The following is a 13,796-nucleotide window of genomic DNA, read 5'->3' as shown; positions in this document are numbered from 1 at the left end:
CTTTTCCACGTTTTTATTCCCCAACTGACCTCCTTTTTGTGGTTTTACTTAGCATCTGTGTACAAATATAAGCAAAGATGCTCTATAACAAAAATGATGCATTACTCCGCCAATGGTTTCAAATGGTATACACTTCCTGTCTCCTAAGAGGGCATGGTCACGGCATGTTTGCCCACCCCCCCACCTTGCTTGGAAGTGGTGTGAACGTCATGTGGATGGATGAAAGCAGATTGGATTATATTTGCATGAAGTATTTATATTTTCTTTTGCTAGCATTAGATATTAACACAGCTAACAGCCATGTTTAGCATTGTAAAAATGAGTTAGGGAACTGCCAGATCTTGTGAGAGTGTGTCGCTGAGACGGAGAAACGTCTCAAACTAAATTTTCTCCTGATTTGTTTTCATCTGAAAAAATGCCATTTTAGTGTCAGAATGTTAGGAAGATATGTGGCTTGTGAAAAATGGGTCAAAGTTTTTGTTTGGTGACTATGGGGCAAAAGAATCAGTCATAATCTGTGGTCACGTTCCCTTCTTCCATTGGAGTTAATAGACTCAGGCCCTCCTGCTAGTCTCCTAAAGAGGCGAAACCCACGTGACACAGATACAGGAAACTGACTCTCTTTTTGTGCACCGTCTCCTTTCTGAACTGTCTCTGGTATCAGGGACTGTGATGCTTGTTCATGTCAGGTACATAAATATTGTGTAGACCAAAACGTTGTAAGTAAATACACCAGTTGTAAGGTAGACAGGAAGTGAGATTTTTATAAGATAAACCTTTATTAAAATACCCAGAGGGTAATTCAGGTGTCATAGGTCAGGTAAGAGTACAGAACCAAACCAAGATAAAATGAATAAAAATAAAAAATTTATATGTACATTGTATCAAATATTAATATATATATATATATATTTTAATCTTACAGTAATGAAAAAAATGTAGGTTGGAGTGTTTATATTTTTGGGTGATAAAAACCAAGAACAGGATAGAAAAACAACCATTTGCGACAGCTGGCAGGTAGAAATTAGTTCACTATATCTTTACATAGCAAATAGTTGTTATTAATTATATATTATATAATTATATATTATTAAATATTAATTTTCTGAATATCATATAGAGCACCTTTAAATAAACCAATATAGTAATTCTTATTTTAACTGTTGTATTTTTAAATAAAGTTCACCTGCAGCCGGTGAAAATAAAAACAGCTTGGTGTCAAATGTGACATTTTTTATAGCTCAGAAACCCTCAGTTTGCACTTTGCATGTCTCATTACCTCTCTTCATTCATGCTGTAGCTACATATTTCTCTCTATAACACAGAGTACAGTTGCTTCTCTGAAAGCTAGAGGGCAGCACAACACAGAAACACAGACCAGCCTCTCCTGTACAGACAACTAACCAGTGTGTGGAGGTCTCTGGGAGAAAACAACGGTTCCTACTTGAATCCAAATATAAAGCAGATATTTTTCTTCCCATTCCTTCAGTGTAAGGGGTGATAAAGATTTTTGCACAATGTGACAGAGGAAGGTAAACGTCACTGTTTGCTCTTTTTATTTTATCAGGCTCACCCTCTCCTCTGGGGTTTACTCGGTTTCCATGATTCAAACACGTTTTAACATTCAATGTCAACAACAAAAGTGTTAATACTAGATCAAGAACAGTAAAGGCATCAAAATGTGTGTTTTCTCTCAGCATCTACATGAGAAGAAACGGTTGCTCGTGAGGCCAAAGGCATGGATCATTTTTGGATAATAAACTTGTAACTTGACTCTACCAACATTATGTCAAAACCAAGACAAATCAGTCCAGATGTGAAGTCCTGACCTGCCAGATGAACCCCTTTGACTCCATTAATGCTGCAGTTCATATCTAAATACACGGCTGCTTTAACACCCTTTAAAATGTTTGTATTTTTCAAAAACATTTTTGTGTGACAAAATGTTTCATAGCACAAATATGATAAGATATTTGAGCAAACAAACTGGAGATTGTTCAGTTGTCATAACGAGACCCAAGTATGGAATCAATAGATGATACCAACCATTGACTGTATATAAGAAGTAGACGTGACGTCACCCATTGGTTTGTGTCTGCCGTTTTGAAGCTTCAAGTTCGGCATTTTGACCGTCGCCATCTTGGTTTTTGACCGTCACCATCTTCGTTTTTTGACTGTCGCCAACTTGGTTTTTGACCGTTGCCAGTCGCCATCTTGGTTTTTGGCCGTCACCATCTTCGTTTTTGACCGTCGCCAGCTTGGTTTTTGACCGTCGCCAGTCGCCATCTTGGTTTTTGGCCGTCGCCATCTTGGTTTTTGACCGTTGCCAGTCGCCATCTTGGTTTTGGCCATCACCATCTTGATTTTTGACCGTTGCCAGTCGCCATCTTGGTTTTTGGCCGTCACCAGTCGCCATGTTGGTTTTTGACCGTCACCATCTTGGTTTTTAGTTGTCGCCACCTTGGTTTTTGCCTGTCACCATCTTGGTCTTTGGCCGTCACCATCTTGGTTTTTGACCGTCGCCATCTTGGTCTTGGGTTGTAAATCAAAAGGTAGCCCCGCAGTATGCGCAGTAGCGTCCGTTCGGTCACATGACTCGGTCACGGGGTCCCAACGTCACGCCGTTGTCACAGCTTGCGCTTCAGCTTGCGCTTCAGCTTGCGCTCCAGCCTCGGTCTGGGTCTCACTCACATGAACGAAGGAAGGGAAATAACTCTGGATTCAGCTATTAGTGCATTTCACAACTTTTAGGACCTAATGATTTAAATAAGGGCTATTAGAGTGTTCATACTGGGAAGTTGATTCACCTCAAAAAAAATTATCCTCTGAGTTACAGACGTCTCTTTCCCAATGTAAGTCTATGGGAAAAAGTCTTTTTGGGCCCAATGGCATCACGTGATGGACACGGAAGTTGTAGTACCGCCGTTTGGCCACTACGAAAGTCGGCATCAACGACCGGCGCTCTTCCTGGGGGCTTGGCTATGGCTGACACATTTTCAAAAAGTCAAGTTTGAACGACTTCAAACCAACTGTCCTGGCCAAGATAGATAGAAACAACACTGAGTTACAGACAAAAATGAACAGAATAAACAGAAATAAAATCATGAATAACATTACTAATACAATTGTGTAAAAGATTTCATCCTAAAAAACAACAGAAATATGAGGGGTCAACAGACGATTAACACCACAGGATGTTTCATGTACTCTAAAAAAACTCTGAAAATCACTATAATAACAAATACGACTTTTTAGTTGATTTAGGTATGATCTATTGACATATGCACACTTTAACAAAAGGGCCACAAGTAGTCATAGCTTTATTTTAAGGGGTAATGAGCCAAAAAGGTTGGGAACCATTGCCATTGTAGGGACATTAAACATCTACAACATGGTGGTTTTACTTTAAAAAAAATCATCAAGCAACATTATCATGTAAATATGTAGAATTCAAAGTATATTTTACAAGGTTTCAACTATTTCTAATTTTGGTGTGTTTGATTTTGCCACATCAAAGGAGGTTTTAGTAGTTTCTCTGTCTATCACAGGGTTCATTTCTATAGCCGAGTTCAACCACAGGTTAATGTACACATCCAGACCGTCTCCTTATATCCAGGTGTTGACAGTCTCTGCCATAGGCAACTCTTTGAATTGATCCCGAGCTCTTTCTTTTTTGAATGGTACTCATCTTTATGAAACGGCCACTTAGCGGTCACTGACGGAGGGGCCCCTCATTCTCAAGACTGACCGGCACCGCGGTGTGCAGAGGTGGAGGGGCTGGAGGGGCTGGTGGGGGGGGCTCAACGAGGCCCCAAACAGGACAAAACTGGTTCTCACATTCCATCAGTGGCGACAGCAGCTGAATAGGTCGCGTCTAGAAGGTAACCCACAAATCGCGAAAACTTGCAAAAACTCTCACGACAACTTATCCTAGCCTTAACCATTAGCGGTCAATGCCTAACCTTAACCATTAGCGGTCAATGCCTAACCTTAACCATTAGAGGTCAATACCTAACCTTAACCATTCAAGGTCAATGCCTAACCTTAACCATTCAATGTCAATACCTAACCTTAACCATTCAAGGTCAATACCTAACCGTAACCATTCAAGATCAATACCTAACCTTAACCATTCGAGGTCAATGCCTAACCTTAACCATTTGAGGTCAATGCCTAGCCTTAACCATTTGAGGTCAATGCCTAACCTTAACTATTAGAGGTCAATGCCTAACCTTAACCATTAGAGCTTAATGCCTAACCTTAACTATTAGAGGTCAATGCCTAACCTTAACCATTAGAGGTTAATGCCTAACCTTAACCATTTGAGGTCAATGCCTAACCTTAACTATTAGAGGTCAATGCCTAACCTTAACCATTCAAGGTCAATGCCCAACCTTAACTAGGTTGAATTAGGGCTGAATTAGGGCTAAGACACGTGCTGAATTTTTTGCAGTCTCAGATCCATTGTTGTAATGTAAACGCACGGAGGGCGTAATATTTTTCTCAGGAGTTGGTGGAGACCAAAAGCAGAGCTAAAACAAGAGTGAACTGGACTTACAATCATCAGGTGGACAGAAACACGACTCCATATGCTGGATGTGTAAATTAGCAACTGTTAGCTAACTAGTTTGCCATATCAACTTTGTTAATATTGTACTGCTCCAAAGTGGCCAAAAAAGATCCCTTAATGCAGGTTTAAACAACATTTCGGTCAAGTGTTTGTTCATATAATCATGTTCCATTCTGATCTTGTTCTCTTCACTCTAAACTGTTTATACTGGCAAGCTAGTTAGTTTAGGCTACTAAATGTAAATATTTACTAGGTAATCTCTTTGCAAGAAATAGTTTGTGTGGGGCAACCCATTTTAATCTACTGGCACAACAAGCTCCAGGACACAATTCATTACTAAGTTTACTTCTTTTACAGTACATACTGTATTTAATAGCAGTCAATTCCACATTGACTTGTGTTGAAATATCCATTCAGTGCCTTTCTTTTCTTTTGCCGGCCCCACCTCAGCCAGTCTACAAATCTTCCTTATCTGATGTAGTCTGTAATTTGACCACACATGAAAGGAGGAACGATGAAAAGTCAGAAATGCAGAAAAGCGGAGTGACATGAATGAAAAAGAAGAATGAAAAGGATAAAGAAACTGACCCTACCACCCAGAAACAACCACACACACACTTCCAATTTAAATCCACTGAACACAACATGAGGCTCAGCAACACAATCAAAGTCAAGGAAAATGACTTCTGTTGTGTACGTTTTCTGAACTTCAGAGTCAACCTCTCTCACAGAATTTCCTCTTTCTTGTAGGATGTGTTTGTAGTGTTGATAAATCAGTAAGTGTGACTCATCCTCCGACTCCTTTCTGCCTCCCATCTGCCTGTTCATCTTGCAGACAGAAAGATATAAAGGGATGTTGACGTTTCTATCTAATCACCTCTCTGCAAAAGCTAAATTTATTAGCGGTAAACTCCCAGAGTTAACTTTTGTATTTCTTTCTCAAACACACAGACACATGCAGGTTTCTGTTTTCTCGTCTCATTTTGTGGTGGTTGACTTTTCATTAGGCAGCTAGCAGAAGTGGCTGACTAGCACACAATGTGGTTGCTGTTTATTTGTTATGGCAACTAGAGGATCCCTAAAACATTTCTCTAATCTCACTCCTCCCATAGAGCTGCAGGGAAACATTCAACATTTTCTATTATGGAAAACACAGAGGCAAAGCACTGACATATCATAAACTAAAGCTATCTGAAAGATCTTTTTGATCAGGCTATGTTGAAAAGGAATAACATCTCATTATCTATAGATGGTTTATGCTCAAGAGACTAAAGATATGTTTATGATCTAAATCTGAAACAGGCAATTTATCCTAGAGATAATGATGTAAATCCAGATGATTATTGGGGAAAAGAAAGCACTGAACAACAAGAGTAATCTTGCCCCTAGAACTCTTCAAAAACTAAATAATGTAGGCTATTATAGGCTTCTTTTTCAATCTTCTTGATATTTCAATGTAAAAATATAGGCCTACTTATTAAAGGTGCTCTATATCAAATCCAGAGTGTTAATGTAGCAGCAAACAACTATTGTCTATATGTAAAGATATAGGGGAGTAATATCTACCTGAGCAGAGAATGAAGTCGCTCTCCCTCTGTGTGTGTTGTAATCAGAGTTTCTCCATGCTTTGTTGATATAGTCAGGCCGGCCGCATGTGCCTTTTAGTGCATGTGAGCGTGCCCCACTGGCTGGCTCGTGGCCGCCACTCTGCACTGCTCTCATACGGCGGTTACAGCTGATAACAGCGCCCCCCCTCCCCCACAGGTTAACACTGTTAGCTCTGTCAGCACTGTTGTCGTTGTTTTCACTGTTAGCGCTGTTAGCACCGTTAGCTGTGAGCCGTTGGCTCAGCCGTCGCCATGTTGAGAGCCGTGCGGAAGCAAATGCTTCCAGTCTCGCATTTAGCAAATATTTGCTTAAAGCTAAGGTTGGTGGTGTTCTTCAAAAACATTTTTTGTTATATTGGTTGAAATTCTCAACACATCTCGACCGCAATCAATAAATCAAATGTTCTGACAACAAAAAAGAAAAGAAAACAATCCGGTGTCTGTCGTAGGACTGTAATAAGACCGTCCAATCATTTTTATTCAGGCCGAATCCCTACCTGCTACCTGCCTGTCTACCTGTCTGCCTACCTGTCTGCCTACCTGTGTGCACTCTGCACGTGCACTCACTTTGCGTCACTGGAGTCTTCCGCAAGCCGCTAGCTTGACAGCTATGTGTGCTAACAATAGCCATGTCCGTTGTTTACATTCATTATATGTTGACGTTCATAATGATGATTTTGAGGGACTTTTGAACATGAACATATTTCTGAGATTTAAGTGGTCCAAATCTTAATGGCCCTCTTAAAGCTTCCAAGTTGCATTCAAGAAAAAACAACAACTGAGTTGCTTATCTTGAAAGCGTTCCAGCGAGTTGCAACAATCCAGAATTTGTGGTGATTAATCAGAGCATTTTAAAAATCATTAGCTTATCTTAAAAACATGATGCAAGCCAAGATGAAGGATGGGGAGAGCAAAGGGTGAAAATAAACTGCTGATAAAGGTATAAAGACTTAGAGATTGGCAAAGGATTGTGACCAGCATTTCCATACCAAAATCCTTTAAGAAGGTATGAATATCATCTGTGTGGAGAAGCTGTTGAAGCTATTGTGGGAAGGGTTAAAAAAATCCTCGGTTTGAATGTTCTGTCGAGTCTCAAGAAATGCAGTACGAGGAGGGGAAAAGTGAGGGAAAAGGGTGAGCAAGGAGGTAGAGGGGAAATGGGAGGTTAAATGGATTGCCCACTGGGACCTGGAGCCAAAAATAGAGACAACAGACCACAGATATTGTTCATGCATGAACTCTATACTGCCAGCCGTTTAGCCAGAAATGAAAGGAGGAGGTCAAAAGGCCTAAACAAAGATTAAAGTTGGAGTTCAAGACAGGAGTTCAGACAGAAGTCTGAACACAATAGGTTCTGCAATTATTGTTGTGCGGATGTATAAAGAGAACTGGATACAGCGTTGTAGGCGAGCTCAGTGGCGCATGAAGCCAAAATGGCTCGACTGCCGAGTGATAAAGTAGCCGGATCATCCGACGATCTTCCGCATCTATTGGCCCATGGAGCAGGCGCAGTAGCGTTTCCTTTAACCCGAATCCCAGCCCTCGCTCCAGCGAATAAATAATAAAAAAGGCCTTTGATTAAGAATGATTATCATTTTAGTCACTATATTCTTTAAGTTGTAAAATTGTATTCTATTTTATTGTTTTTTATGAATCACCTATTTTATTGTATTTCATTTGTATTATTGTATTTTATTTTATTTATTAATTTATTAATCACTTATTTTAATATATGTAATTTGTATGATTTTATTATATTTATTTGTTATTTTATTAATCACCTATTTCATTGTATTTCATTTGTATTATTGTATTTTATTTTATTTATTAATTTATTAATCACTTATTTTAATATATGTAATTTGTATAATTGTATTGTATTTTATTTGTTATTTTATTAATCAAATCAAATCAAATCAATTTATTTTTGTATAGCGTCAAATCACAACAGAAGTTATCTCAAGACACTTTATATGTAGAGCAGGTCTATGACCGTACACCATAGTTTTGAGACCCAACAGGATCCACCAAGCGCACTGTGGCCAGGAAAAACTCCCCGATTACTGGGAAGAAACCTGGAGCAGAACCGGGCGCAGGGCGGGCGGCCATCTGCCGAGACCGGCTGGGGGGATAGATAGATAGAGTGAGAGAGAGAGAGAGAGAGATAGAGAGAGAGAGATATAGAAGCAGCCACAATAGCAGTCTAGCAGCTGTAATAACTAATACAAGTAGGGCTGATAACACAAAACCAATAGTGGTGGATGGAAAGAGTGATAACACAACTATCGGAAAGCCAGCACTGTCCAGCATCTCTCCTCAGTACGTCCATGTGTATTGGTGTGGGACGTCCCTGCGATTGATGCCCGTGCATTGGTTCCTGCAGCATCAGCATGCTTGCTGGGAGCTCTTGATGTCTTTGGCAGTGATTGAGAAGTGTTATTCTCCAGGCTGCCACATTGTCACTAGGTGTTGGAAATCCCTCGTTAGCATTGGTAGTCCCTCGTACAGACGTAGTTAAGTAGGGATGGTAGCAGTTGGTGTCAAGCAGGCACCGACGCGGCAGCAGATGCAGCCACAATACCGGAGACCACCAAGATCCAGGTGAAACCCTGCTCCAAGTGTGCCCATGCTCCAGGTATAACCTCGCTCCCGGTGTGATCCCGCTCCAGGTATGACCTCACTCCAGGTGTGACCCCGCTCCACGGTTAGCTGCGAGACAAGGAGGCACAAGGACTCCCGGGAAGGAATGAAGTTAGTAACAACATGGACATGGGACATGAGTATATACAGAAGGAGAGGGGAGCTCAGTGTGTCATAGGAAGTTCCTTATGACAGTGTGTCATAGGAAGTCCCCCGGCAGTCTAAGCCTATAGCAGCTTAAGTATAAGCGTTATCAAAGAGGAAAGTCTTTAGCCTACTCTTAAATGTAGAGACGGTGTCTGCCTCCCGGACTGAAACTGGGAGCTGGTTCCAGAGAAGAGGAGCTTGATAGCTGAAGGCTCTGGCTCCCATTAATCACCTATTTGATTGTATTTGATTTGTATAATCTTATTATATTTAATTTGTTATTTTATTAATCTCCTATTTTATTTAATTTAATTTGTATAATCTTATTATATTTTATTTGTTATTTTGTTAATCACTTATTTTATTGTACTTAATTTGTATAATTTGATTGTAATTTATTTGTTATTTCTTGAATCATCTATTTTATTGTATTTATTTTGCATAATTTTATTATATTTTATTTGTTATTTTATTAATCACTTATTTAATTGTATTTAATTTGTATGATTTTATTTTTATTTGTTTTTTTATTAATAATTAAATTTATTTTATTTTATTGGTGTAATTTTATTATAATTTATTTGTTTATTTTATTAATCACTTTTTTAATTGTATTTAATTTGTATAATGTTATTTTATTTTAATTATTAATTTATTAACCACTTATTTGATCATATTTAATTTATATATTTTACTATTTATATTTTTTATTTGATTAATCACCTATTTTATTGTATTTAATTTGCATAATTGTAATATATTTTATTTGTTATTTTATTATACACTTATTTTATTGTATTTAATTTGTATAATTTTTTTCTATTCTATTGTTATTTTTAATTAATCTAGTTTTTACTTCACACCACATTACTACTACAACTGTTATTAAAGGGTTTCATTTTATTTTATTAAATTTTTATCATTTTATTGTCTCGCGTGCATCGGTCTCAAATGATCACATCGTTAAATTAGTTTTTTGCTTTTTTTTTTTTTCGCGGCCCACACTTGTTCTGTCTTAAGTTCGGTTTGTCAGTCGACTGTGAAGCACTTTGAACTGCATTAATCTGTATGAATTGATTGTAATGCCTCAAGTAACTAAACTATTGTAAGTTGAAATAGTGACACCTAAAGGTTCTTATAGTAATGCTGACGTACTCTACAAGCACTAAAGCCACCTAGTGGCTCCTTTAAGTATCACAGGGAATGACCTTTGACCCCCTAAATTTTAGGCAGGAAGTCGGTGCACGTGCCTTCAAGGAAAGTGTTTACAGTTCATCTGTGTAAATTAGCAACATCTGCATACATCTTACGCCTTTGGTTGCATCGTCGGTATGTCATGTAATTTTGTGTTTATTCTCCATTCATGGCTCATTGTTTTGTTCTAGGCGTTGCTTTTGTGAGTGACGTATTTAATCGGCCATGTTTAGTGATGTTTTTCAAGCTAGTTTTTGAACCAGGCTATATTTAGTTGGTCTCCTTCTTATTTTGGTATATCAGTATTACTGTTCAGTATCACTATCAGGTTTATTGCCAAGTAGCCTTTTAAGGAATTTGCCTTGGTGTCGTGGCGCATAACAATAAACAGTAAGAGGAAAATAAAAATACATGAAGATAATTAAAATGACAAAAATTACAAAAATAAAAAAGTACTGCAGAAGTCAAGAAATAAACATTGAATAGAAGAAAATTCAATAAAAATATGACAAAATATATATAAATAAATAGAAAAGATATGTTTTTTTAAATCAAAGTTGTATGGTTTTGTGCAGGAATGTGCAAAATGCTGACATGGGAATGTGCAAAAGTTCACAGTATGAGGTATAAACAACATGTGCAATGTACAGAGATAATAATAATACAAATTCTAAAAATGTACATTAATACACAAATATGTAGATAAAAGTCATGAAGGTTGAAGCAATTAATGTTACACCTTTTATTAGCCACATAACGGACATCGCTGTCCAATAAAGGCTAGAATAACCAGAAGCCCCACGATATGATATTATCACAATACTTAAGTCACGATACGATCTTATTGCAATTTTGAAAATGTTGCGAGTATTGCGATAAGATATATTGTGATTTATTTACTTTTTTTCAACTAAAAATTATGCAGTTTGTCAACATCTGTTTTATCTAATAAGATACAGTTTTCACTCTGATCATCTCCGAGTTTTCATTCATATATCTTGAGGTTAGAGGTCAAGGGACCCCTTTGAAAATGGCCATGCCAGTTTTCCCTCGCCAAAATTTAGCGTAAATTTGGAGCGTTATTTAGCGTTCTTCCTGACCTTTAAGACTGAGCCGCTACAACCTCTAAATGACAGAATAGCGACCGGGCCAGGTATGGATTAAGAAATAAAAGATCAATACTTGACATCTGTGTATCGATACCACATTGCCACCCCTAATAAAGGCACAAAAAATTTCAAGTAAATCAAGTCCTGAGTTTGAGTGTGCAGCTCTGAGGATGTCACTGTCCTAAAAACATGATTATTTTCTTTGCAGATTAGAATCATCAAGCAATAACATTCTTGATTTGTATCATCAAAAGGCAGCGTTGGCCTTCCACAGCGTTATTCAGCTGTCACTTATCATAGCAGCGTCATCGTGTCGGGGGAGCCGAACATTTAGTATCTCGTCTTGTGCTGAAAGCTTTGCTGAAAGCTGACGTGTTCATTTGTTTTACGTCTGCACAAACAAGCTGATAGTCTTCCATGTTTTTCTGTCTCATTTGTATCTGTCTGTCTGTCTCCCTTCAACACCGGCTATCTTCTGTCTTCCCTCCCTGTTTCTGTCAGCCCTTTAATGCAGAGACAGTTGACATTATGATTCATTCTCTCTTCTTCACTTTAGTACTTCTTAAAGTCTTAGATCTTCTTACAACTTTTCTCTCTCTCTCTCTCTCTCTCTCTCTCTCCCCCTCTCTCTCTCTCTCTCTCTGTCTCACTCTGTCTCTGAGTTTGGGTTCTTGACTTCATCCCAGACGGGACTCTAACTTCCTGCCGCCTCCTACAGATAACAGAATAAGACCATTAACACACACACACACACACACACACACACACACACACACACACAGCTGGTTTCTGTCCTCCACACTGCAGTTGTTGATGAAGTGCTTTCCCATAGCGGTCAGCAGAACAAGAACCCACATGTTTGTGTTTGGTTGCTGTTGATAAGCTGACCTAGTCTGCTATATGTATACCTTTATATTTAGCATTTAGCAACCATGTTTTTAAAGATGTCCCCTTTTATACTAAAATAAAGTTAACTCTGACTCTGTTTCCCCCCCAGACCGACGTTATAGAGACGTCTGATTAACAGTCAACAGGACCCCTCGAACTACAAGCAAAGTCAGTTATCACTCTTTGCATTGTTAGTTTTTAAACCATGTAGGTTTAATATTTAAAAACTCTACTTTACAGCCCAGAAAAGCATTTTTTCATCATCCGTCAGCAACTCATTAACTAAAAAGGAAAGTATAAGGCTTTAAATGCAACACCAAATACTATGAAGGCTGTTTAAAACAGTAATGTGAGAAGAGAGGGCTGTTCAGGCTGTTCTCATTAACCGTTCATAGCTTTACCTGTGAAAAGTAATGCACTGTAACTTGTATTTATCCCACAAGATCAATTTGTATGTAATCCACGTAATTGTTTGTTAACCAGGGAGTATAAACGCTGTGTAGGGAGGAGGTCAGGGTGGGTCCAAAGACACCAGACTTTCGCCCAGGAGACCAGTGTTCGTGTCCCGTGTGAAACCACAAGTCAACGTTGATTTGTCACGTTACTTCCGTATTTAAGTTACACCACTTTCATAGTTATTTTCAAACTACGATTTATCCTAAACCTAACTAAGTAGTTTTGTTGCCCAAACCTAACAAACTTGTTTCCTCTGATGTTTATTTTGAAAAGACTGTAAGCACGTAACAAGTGTAAATTGACACGTGTTGTTGAACATTCGTAGGAAAACACACGAAAAATGAGGGTTAACTTTTCGTAAGACATCAAATGAACCGTTGAAGATATGTTGGAATAAACAGCTATGTATGGTAAATGGACTTGCATTTATATAGCGCTTTTCTAGTCTTCCGACCATTCAAAGCGCTTTACACTACATGTCAGCATTCACCCATTCACACACCCATTCACACACTGATGGCAGAGGCTGCTAAGGTGCCAACTTTGCCCATCAGGATCTAATCTAAATACTCATTCACACACCGATGGCTATGCCTTCGGGAGCAATTTGGGGTTAAGTGTCTTGCTCAAGGACACATCGACATGTGACCTGGAGCAGCAGGGGATCGAACCACCGACCTTCCGATTGGTGGAGACCAGGAGACTAGTGTTCGTGTCCCGTGTGAAACCCCAAGTCAACTTTAAGTTTGTCACGTAACTTCTGTACTTAAGTTAACGCCACTTCTGGTGTTATTTTAATCCAAACCACGATCTTTTTCTAAACCTAACTGAGTAGTTTTGCTGCCTAAACCTAACCAAGTTGTTTCCTGTGAAGTTTCTGGAAATTTATTTGGGAAAAAACTGGAGCGGAAATTGAAATGTGCGCCACATGTTGCTGGACATTCGTAGGAAAACGCATGAAAAATTAGGAATAACTTTTCATAAGATATCATATGACCTGTTGTATGAGGATACGTTGTCTTATGATACATATTATGGAAGGTACAGTGTATTTTATCGTACCTGAAAATTAATTACGTCCATGTTCTACTGGTTTACTGACTGATGTGTGTGTTTCCACGGACTGTTTCCACATGCATTGGAAATATTTGTAACCCTAGCCCTAAATACTCTATTTGGATTTTC

Source organism: Sebastes fasciatus, chromosome 22, assembly GCF_043250625.1.
Source record: "Sebastes fasciatus isolate fSebFas1 chromosome 22, fSebFas1.pri, whole genome shotgun sequence".
NCBI classification, from domain to species: domain Eukaryota; kingdom Metazoa; phylum Chordata; class Actinopteri; order Perciformes; family Sebastidae; genus Sebastes; species Sebastes fasciatus.
Note: the sequence above shows the minus strand (reverse complement) of the source record.